This window comes from Gossypium hirsutum, chromosome A03, assembly GCF_007990345.1.
Source record: "Gossypium hirsutum isolate 1008001.06 chromosome A03, Gossypium_hirsutum_v2.1, whole genome shotgun sequence".
In the NCBI taxonomy this organism is placed as follows: Eukaryota; Viridiplantae; Streptophyta; class Magnoliopsida; order Malvales; family Malvaceae; genus Gossypium; species Gossypium hirsutum.
In genome coordinates, this window is record NC_053426.1 from 32,464,988 (window position 1) to 32,475,592 (window position 10,605).

Here is a 10,605-nt window from a genome sequence, read left to right on the forward strand (position 1 = left end):
GACATCTTGGTCTATTCAAGAGATGAAACCGAACATGCTGAGCACCTGAGATTAGTGTTGCAGATTTTACGGGATAAGCAGTTATATGCCAAGTTCAGTAAATGTGAGTTCTGGTTGAGAGAAGTTAGCTTTTTGGGTCATGTGGTATCTGCATCGGGTATTCGAGTTGATCCGCGCAAAATTTCAGCCATACTTAACTGGAAGCCTCCGAGAAATATTACTGAGGTTTGGAGCTTTTTGGGACTTGCCGGTTACTACAGACGGTTCGTAAAGGGTTTCTCGATGAAAGCCACACCAATGACGAAACTACTTCAGAAAGATGTTAAGTTTGAATGGACAGAAAAATGTCAGAAAAGTTTCGATCAACTAAAAGCTTATTTGACTGAAGCTCCAGTACTAGTGCAGCCTGAATCAGGCAAAGAGTTTGTCATTTACAGTGACGCATCCTTACTTGGGTTGGGTTGTGTATTGATGCAAGAAGGTCGAGTTGTAGCTTATGCGTCGAGGCAATTGAAGCCACATGAGAAAAATTATCCAACCCATGATCTCGAATTAGCTGCCATCGTTTTCGCTTTGAAAATATGGCGACATTACTTATTTGGTGAGAGGTGCCATGTATTTTCGGATCACAAAAGTCTCAAATATTTGATGACTCAAAGAGATTTGAATCTGCGACAAAGACGTTGGCTTGAGTTGTTAAAAGATTATGAGCTTATCATTAACTATCACTCGGGAAAGGCTAATGTGGTTGCGGATGCTTTAAGTCGTAAATCACTGTTTTCTTTACGAGCGATGAATGTATACTTGTCTATTCTATCCGACAATGTGTTAGTAGCAGAATTAAAGGCCAAACCCTTGTTGATTCATCAAATTCGTGAAGCTGAGAAAGTTGATGATGAATTGGTTGCAAAACGGGCTGAATGTGTTTCGAATATGGAATCAGAGTTTCAAATTGACGATGACAATTGTTTGAGGTTCAGAAGCCGTTTGTGTGTTCCAAGAAATTCAGAACTTATTTTTATGATTCTGAACGAAGCTCATTGTAGCCGAATGTCAATTCACCCGAGGAGTACGAAAATGTACAACGATCTGAGACGTCAGTTTTGGTGGCATGGTATGAAACGAGACATTTTCGATTTTGTTTCGAAGTGTTTAATATGTCAACAAGTGAAAGCGGAACATTAAGTGCCTACAGGTTTACTTCAGCCGATCATGATACCTGAATGGAAATGGGATCGAGTCACGATGGATTTTGTATCTGGGTTGCCATTGTCGGCAAGTAAGAAAGATGCAATTTGGGTTGTTGTTGATAGACTGACTAAGTCGGCTCATTTTATTCCCGTACGTACGGATTATTCATTGGATAAACTAGTTGAATTGTATGTTTCTCAGATTGTAAGATTGCACGGGGTACCCATTTCAATTGTGTCGGATAGAGATCCGAGATTCACCTCGCGATTTTGGAAGAAATTGCAAGAAGCTTTGGGTACCAAGTTGCATTTTAGCACCGCTTTCCATCCCCAGACTGATGGTCAATCTGAACGAATAATTCAGATACTTGAGGATATGTTGAGATGTTGCATCCTTGAGTTTAGTGGTTCATGGGAGCGATATTTACCTTTGATTGAATTCGCTTACAACAATAGTTTTCAGTCAAGCATTAAGATGGCACCCTACGAGGCTTTGTATGGTCGTAAATGCCGTACACCGTTGTTTTGGACCGAGCTTAGTGAAAATAAAATCTTCGGGGTTGATTTGATTAAAGATGCTGAATAGAAAGTAAAAGTAATCCGTGAAAGTCTGAAGGCAGCCTCAGATCGTCAGAAGTCGTACGCGGATTTGAAACGAAAAGACATTGAGTATCAGGTCGGAGATAAAGTGTTTCTTAAAGTTTCACCTTGGAAAAAGATACTCAGATTTGGTCGTAAGTGCAAATTAAGTCCGAGGTTCATCGGGCCATATGAAATATCCGAACGAGTTGGTCCAGATGCTTATAGATTGATTTTACCCCCTGAACTTGAAAAGATTCACAACGTCTTTCATGTTTCGATGCTTCGACGTTATAGATCTGATCCATCGCACATAATTAATCCATCAGAGGTTGAAATTCAATCCGATGTGAGTTATGAAGAAGAACCGATTCGTATCCTAGCACGTGAAGTGAAAGAGTTGCGAAATAAAAGGGTTCCGTTAGTAAAGGTGTTACGGCTCAAACACGGAATCGAAGAAGCTACTTGGGAAACCGAGAACTCTATGAAAGAACGATACCCAAACATATTTACCGGTAAGATTTTCGGGGACGAAAATTTCTTAAAGTAGGGGAGAGTTTTGACAGCCATAATGTGACCCTAGTCGGAAAGTGGTTTCGGGACCACAAAACCGAGTCATAAAAATAATTAACCGTCATATTTGATGCTTATTATATGTATATATGCATGTGTGAAAATTTCATGTTTGAATTTTGTTAATTGTAAGTGAATTTTATTAAATAGGACTTGTGTGAGAAAATTTAGAAATGTGATAGGCAAATGTTAAAGTGGCCTATTGATGCATGTTAGAAAATGCTTGTACTTGCATGTCAAATTGGCCAAATTCTAGATGGTGGCCGGCCATGTTATGGACTAAAACATATTATAATTATTTTGTGTTAATATTTTATGCTAATAATTTTATGTTACAAAATGAAATAAGGAATAAGGTTAATAAAATACTAGTTAATGGGAGGAGAAACCAAAGTTTCTCCATCCATGCTCCTCATTGCCGTAACTAAAAGAGAAAAAGCTTTGAGAAATTCAGCTATGGTTGTTAGCTAAATCAAGGTAAGTTCAAGGATGATTCTTGTAATTTTTTAGCATTTTTTTTGAGTTAGTTATTAAGTTCTTTGCTTAACCCATGACCAAATTTGAAATGGTGTGGTGTCTTGAGCATTCGGCCATGGTAGGAAATGGAAGAGATATATGGTTGTTTTCATGTTTAATGAATAAGTTACAAATGGTTGTTAATTAAGATAGTTTAAGGTATTTGTAAGTAGTTTGAATAAATGAACAATAATAATAATAAATCATCTAGTGAATTGGTGTAATTGCCGAATTTGAACTAGGAAATTATTGAGTAATGTTTGTATTTTAAGTGATAGAATAGAGTGAATGCTTGGAATGTGATATGTATGAATTATAAGTTGGATTAAAGGCTGTTATATTGCCTTATCATTTTCGGAAATGTGCTTTGTCAAAGAATTTGAGGGTTGATGTTTAAGTGAGGTAAGTATAGGTATATTCAGCTTGTAGTTTTATAAATGTGATATGAGTATTTTGTTTTGTAAATGAGTAGTAAGTATGTTAAGAATGGTTCTTGTATATATATGTATATGCAATGATGTTTAAGTACGAATGTATTTGGATGGATGTGCTTATAAGAATAACTTGAGACAAAATGGCATTTAGTCAATACAAATAACCATATTTGTAGAATGTATTAAATATATAATCGGCCTTAACATAGATATGCATATATCTATAAAAATTGTTAATGCCTAAGTAAGAAGTTGGGTTGTGCATGACTAGAGAAAATATATATATATGCGTATGGTGTTTGATAGTTAACCATTAAGTCATATGTACCTCAACCTTATAATATACATGTATTACATTAAATCGCCTATTTGATTTGAAATTAAATGAATTCAATTGTTTTAAATTAAGCTCAAGAGCAAAGAGGATCTAGATCTGATAAGGGAAAGGAAAAAGTAATCGAGTAGCCGTTGAAGTCGTTCGACAACATCCGAGGTAAGTCTTTGAGTAATGGAACTTAGTTTATGATTTGATTAAGTCATGACATATAAGCATAACAAATAAACGGTGATATAATGAGTCTACTTGAATTATATATTGAGGTAATTGATTTATACTTATGACGGGCAGCCGAATGCGTATAGAGATTATGTTATAAAGCAAATCAAAATCATGCCCTTTGTATGTGGCTATTGAGCCGAAAATGGTAATGGATGATAAGTGTCTTGTGTTTGAGTTCTAGTAATGAAAATGAAATATAGATGTGTTATGATTTATTGATATATGTGCATGATTATTCGGATGATAACCGGACTAAGATCCGAAGGCATTTGTGCTAGTGACTATATCCGGGCTAAGTCCCAAAGGTATTCGTGCGAGTTACTATATCCGGGCTAAGTCCCAAAGGCAATTGTGAGAATTACTATATCCGGGCTAAGTGTCGAAGGCATTTGTGCGAGTTGCTATATCCGGCTAAATCCTGAAGGTACTTGGGTTTGGAAATGAGCGATATTGCTGTAATAATTTCAATTAATACGCTCATAAAATCCAAACGATAAGGTATGTTTCGTATATGTATCGGAAAGTTGATTCCTTTTTAATAGTATTCGCTCAATTGATTGACAAACTTCCGGCCTTAGTTAGGTTTGATCCCCTGTGTACGAATATACTGGTTGAAGTGTGAAGTAAGTATGATTTTGGGAATATGTGTATATGCAATTATTCATTTAGTCATATGAACGCTATACTTTAGTCGTAAATAATTTCATTATTTAAACTTACTAAGCATTAAAATGCTTACTCTGTTGCTTTGATTTTCTGTTTTATAGATTTTGTTTGTCAGCTATCGGACTCGGGAGTGTCAAAGTCGAAGTTGTCCACACTATCAAAGCCCTTTTGGTACTCTTTTAGTTGAACTTTGATAATGGCATGTATAGGACTGACCTTTGTTGTTAATCAAGTACCTTTTGGTAATGTATATATTCGGATAGCCATGCGAAAATGGCTTATATATATTTTGAGCATAGCATTATAATCATTTTGTATATTGTTCATTGAGTGGTATGGAAATGCTTGGTAATGATTAGCCATTGGAATGGTTAATCACGATCATTTTGGTGCTATGTATGACAAATGGCTAGTTGATTCATGGAAAACTATGAGATAGGTGAAATTTACCTTAAACTAGATGCTGACAGCAGCAGTGATGTGAGTTTGAAAAATCACTAAAAATAGGAAATGTAATTAAATAATAAATAAATTATGTAATCGAATCTTGATGAGTCTATTTTCATATGAAAGAAACGGAACGACCATATGAGCCGTATTTTATGAGATGTTTAAGTTTTCGTGAAACAGGGCCAGAGCAATTTCTGGATCCCCTGTTCTGACTTTGGAAATTCACTATAAATTAACCAGAGATAATTAGAAGTCATGCTTTATATGTACGGATTCCTTTTTGAGTCTAGTTTCATTAGAAACAAATGGAATAAGTATTGAAGCCCTGTACAGGGAGATATCGAAGTCGTAATGCATGAAGGTCAAAGTAGTCGAACCCTGAAACAGGGGAGACTTTAACTAATAAACTATACTAATTGGCCTGACTAAAAATTCTGGAAAAAAATTTGTAGATGGATATATGAGTCTAGTTTCAGGAAAAATTTACGGAATCAGTTTTCAAGTTTTGGAACTCGAGATATGATTTTTAAAGTGACTGTGATGCAGTTAGCCAGCTTGTCTGGAAAATTTAAAATGAACTGTGTAAGCAAATGAATTAAGTCCGTTAACACCCTGTGTTCGACTCCGGTAACAGTCTCGGGTACGGGGCGTTACAATGATGATGCACGAAATGAAAGTTGTAATTGTGGTGCAAATATCTATGTTTGTTTGGCCTTATATGATGTCATGAGCATGACTTAATTTAATTAAATGAATGGATAAGTAAAGCTGTCTAGAAAACATAGAATGTATGCATAAGTATATTGTCTAAATGGGACAATAGGAAAATTGGTGTAAGCCAACATGAATGAATGACATGATTTTGATGATGTTACTATGATGATGGAAGTTGTGTCATATGTGTATGTATAAGAAAGTCGAGTGAGAGGTCCTACAACCCCTCCCCCTTACCGAAGTGGTACTTATAATGGAATTTCATGAGATTTGTATTGAATAAGTTTCTAGTTGAGAACCTAAAGAGTTCAGTGATAGAATAATTATAAGTATGATCAGAGATTGAAAATGAGCTGATAAGTAAAGTCAGAGCCAATAAAGTATCGGATTGATATAAAGATTATTGGAATTATGCACTGTCCCAGTTAGAGAAGGAATTCTCTTTGGTAAATCGAATTACTCAGGTGCAAGGTCGAGAAAAGTGTAAATCGAAATTTATTCAGATCTGACATTCTTTAGTGAATGGTTTAATATGAAATTTGTGACGGCAGAACTAGTTGGGGAAATGATATTTGAAATGTGAACTATCTGAGTGTGACAGTTATGACTGGACAGATTTAGCAGTCTTTTTTGAGATGTTCTATGTGTTTACCCGTTCTCAGAAATATTTCTATGGCTATTGATCTTCTGAAGAAATTCTTGTTATATGGGAATGTCTTCTAATTCTGGTGTTGGATGAAAGCATTGGTAGTTTGACTGGTTTATAATTTATATTGCTCTATTTCATCGGGTATTCTATTTCATTTCGTCTGATAAGAATTGATGAGAGAATACATATGATATTATGATTCTGTTTCTTCTACTTGATGCTTCATCTGATATATATGTATGGGAAGATATATTGTTCTTGTTATATTTGATTCCAGTGGGATTAAATGATGTTTTCTTTTGGACTTTCTTTCTTTGAAGAATTATCGGGGTATTCCGTATTTTCTCTATGAGTTTGGTTTTCGATTCTCCGGCATAGTATCGTATCTTGGGTTTCTTTATCCTGGATCTCTTTATTCTGGATTTCTTTATTCCGGGTTTCTCTATCTTGGATTTCTTTATTCGGTTTTCTTGTTATCTTTGTTCCATAATTTGTCAATTACGACTCATGTTCGAAGTGGGTTCTTCAGCTCGTGATAATCATGTAAAATATGACTATACTTCTAATTTGATCTTAGTAATGTGGTGATTTTAGTATTGGGATTTTTTCTAATTTCTGTGTAAGGATTTGACATCAGTAAAGGCATAGGTGATAAAAACGCGAGTTTCAGTCGGTATGGTAAATTATTTATTTGAAAGATTTCATGTGACAATTATGTCAGGATTATTTTTCCCAAATCTGATAATATAATTTCATTTTTGTACGGATAAAAGAGTAAATAGTCTGAACGAGAAGTGTATATTTATTAGAAAGAGTTGGATATTAGTTAAAATCACTACGGATGATAAGGTTTTCGTCTTGTGAAAGCTGAAAAGTTTATTACATGTTGACAAAGTTTGGATAGATGAGAATATTGGTAACCGAAGCGTCTGAACTAGACTAGTCTACATTGAGTAAAGACTTCCTGACTTTCAGTAATGTACTGTTGTATGGATTGTGATGTGTTTCAAGACAGTGAGGTAATGTGATAGTTTAGAGCATTCGATGTTACATAAAATCGGAGTTGTTAAAGGGGTTAAATCCGAACATTGGGATCTATCAAAATTATCCTTGTCAGTGTTGATATTGGGATGGAAATGAGAAGGATTATTCTTGAGGCCATATCAGAAATATTTCCATGGCGGAAAGAGGAAAATGTGATGTATCCTATTGTTAAATGTTTGGCGAGATCTATAAATCATATATGTATTGAATGAATTCCTACTCATCAGATTCATGGAATTTCAGGTCACTTTGATTGTTGAATTTCTTGGAATTCTGGTCTCCATTAAATCAAGTTGAGATCTGGGTTTTATGTCATGATATCATGGGAAACTGAGAAGGGTTGAAATTTTAAGAACAGTTGAGAGTTGAGACTGTAAGCTTTTAGATCATATGAGAAATTGAAGAGATGTATTGGAGGTGCAGTCTAAGTGCAAGTTCTTCGGGACCAAATATGAGATTAAAAGTGAAGACCACTTTTCTGGTAAGATTTTTGGGGACGAAAATCCCTGAAGGGGGGAGAGTTGTAATATCCTGATTTTGGGCCTAGTCGGAATAGTGGTTTTGTGACCACAAAATCCGAGATAGAAATAATTATTTTATGATTATTTTAAGGTCTATGATATAATTGCATGATTGTGTGAAAATTTCGAGAAGAAATTTTATGCATAAAATGCTTAAATTGAAATTAGGGACTAAATCGAATAATTTGCAAAACTTGTATTCTAGTAGTTTCTAGTATGAAATTGTTTTGAAATATTAATTAGGAGGTCTTAAATAGCAATTTTACCAATTTCTAAGTCTATGGACAAAAATTGGACACGGATGGAATTTTTGGAAAGTTTAGTAGTAAGGGCATTTTGGTCATTTAGGGGTAAAATGAATTAAAATACAAAATTAAAAGCCAATTTTGCTCATCTTCAACCCCATGGCCGAATATAGCAAGGAGAAACCATGGCTAGGGTTTTTCAAGCTTCCAAGCTCAATTAGCAAGGAAAACTAAAATTCGGGCTAAAATGGGGAAAATACCAAGTTGTGGACGAAATGGTAAAAGTAGCCATTTTCGCATGCGAGGTAAGTTCATGTGTAAATGTAGTAACATAATTGTCATTTTAAGAAATTTAATGTTGTTTATATGATATGATGCTGATTATTATAATGAAATATTATGCTTTGTGGTTATTGTTGAATAATATGTAATTATGTGAATTACTTGATGAGTATGAACTATCACCGAAGTATCAATTTCGATATTCCGTGGAAGATGGCAAAGATGTGTGATCGAGGAAAACGCCTGTTTGAACCTTAGGAATAGATTAGGATACAAGTGACATGTCACTAGGATGTTTGGGCATCCGAACTCGTTGAGTTGAGTCCGAGTTCACTTATGGATGCAAATGTCCGAACTCGTTAAGTTGAGTCTGAGTTCGAGAGATGTAACTAGGCATCCGAGCTCGTTGAGTTGAGTCTGAGTTCACTTATGGATGCGAACGCCCGAGCTCGTTGAGTTGAGTCCGAGTTCACTTATGGGCGGGTTACATGGTAGCTTGGCTACATATGTGGCACTTATGTGCAAACTTTCCATGTATCCGAATTATATTCCGATGTGTTCAACGGGTAAAGTTCTACTGAAATGGAGGAATACTCAAGATGAAAGGGACGTATTGGTAAGTGTTGTGAAATGGGTACTTTGAACAGGTATGTACTTAACCCTCGGGTTGAAAAATCGATATAACAACAATATGGTAAGATGATAAATGAAAATGTGATATGAATGTCTTGGTGATGATTATGCAAATGATGTTTTATGTTTCCTTATATAGTTATGTTACTTGCTATTTGCATGTGAACTTATTAAGCATTTATGCTTACTCCCTCCTTTTCATTCCTTGTAGTTTTGACAAGCCAGCTCGGAAATCGGAAACGGTCGGAGGCACGCTCACACTATCCGTATACCATCTTGGCATAATGGCTTGTATATTTTCAGTATGGCATGTATAACATTATAATCATTTTGTATATATGGTCTTATGATATGGTTATTGAGTGGTATGGAAATGCTTGGTAATGATTAGCCATTGGAATGGCTAATCATGATCATATTTGGTGTTATGTATGTCAAATTGCTAGCTAATCCATGGAAACCATGAAATAGGTAAAATTTACCATAAAATAGATTCAGACAGCAGTAGTGACGTGAATTTGAAAAATCACTAAAAATAGTAGAATTGGAATTAAATAATTAATAAGTTATGGAATCGAAGCTTGATGAGTCTATTTTCATATGGAAGAATCAAAACAGGTATATGAGCTATATTTTATGAGATGTTTAAATTTTTGTGAAATAGGGCCAGAGCGATTTCTGGATCCCCTGTTCTGACTTTGGAAATTCACCATAAATTTTGCAAAGATAATTATAAGTCATGCTTTATATGTACAGATTCCTTATTGAGACTAGTTTTATTAGAGACAAACGGAATAGTCATTTAAGCTCTGTATAGGGAGATATCTGATTCGTAATACACAGAGGTCAGAGTAGTCGAACCCTGAAACAGGGGAGACTTTAACTAATAAACTGTACTAATTGGACTGACCAAAAATTCTAGAAAACAATTAGAAGATAGATATATGAGTCTAGTTTTAGGAAAAATTTACGGAATTGGGTTTTGAGTTTTGGAACTCGAGATATGATTTTTAAAGCGACTGTGATGCAGTTAGCTAGCTTGTCTGGAAATTTTAAAATAAATTGTTTGAGCTGTTTAAGTAATGAATTAAGTCCGTTAACACCTCGTGTTCGATTCTGGAAATAGTCTCGGGTACGGGGCATTACAAATATACTTCTTTTTAAACTCTGTTTGGAAAAATTCTCATGTAATATTTTCCCTTGGCACCACAGAAGATATGGTTTTCCACCAATGGTAGGTTGTGTCTTTCAACAAAGATACCGCACATTTTAAACATTTGGATGGTGTACATGATAATTCATCTAGAACCTGAGTAGTATTTTCTAGCTAGAACTTGACCCTCTCTAGATTGTCATCAGTCGTAGCCTTAAATTCTTCAGCCCCCTATTTTATGATTTTATCCACTAAAGCCTTACCATTTCTAACAGGTCTAGCATCCTATGGCATTTCATCATGTTGTGAAACAGGTGGGGAGGTCGTTGAACAATGGAGTTTGTTCTCATATATTCACTAAACCATTCATCCATCAGTTCAAAGCAGGCTGCTTTTG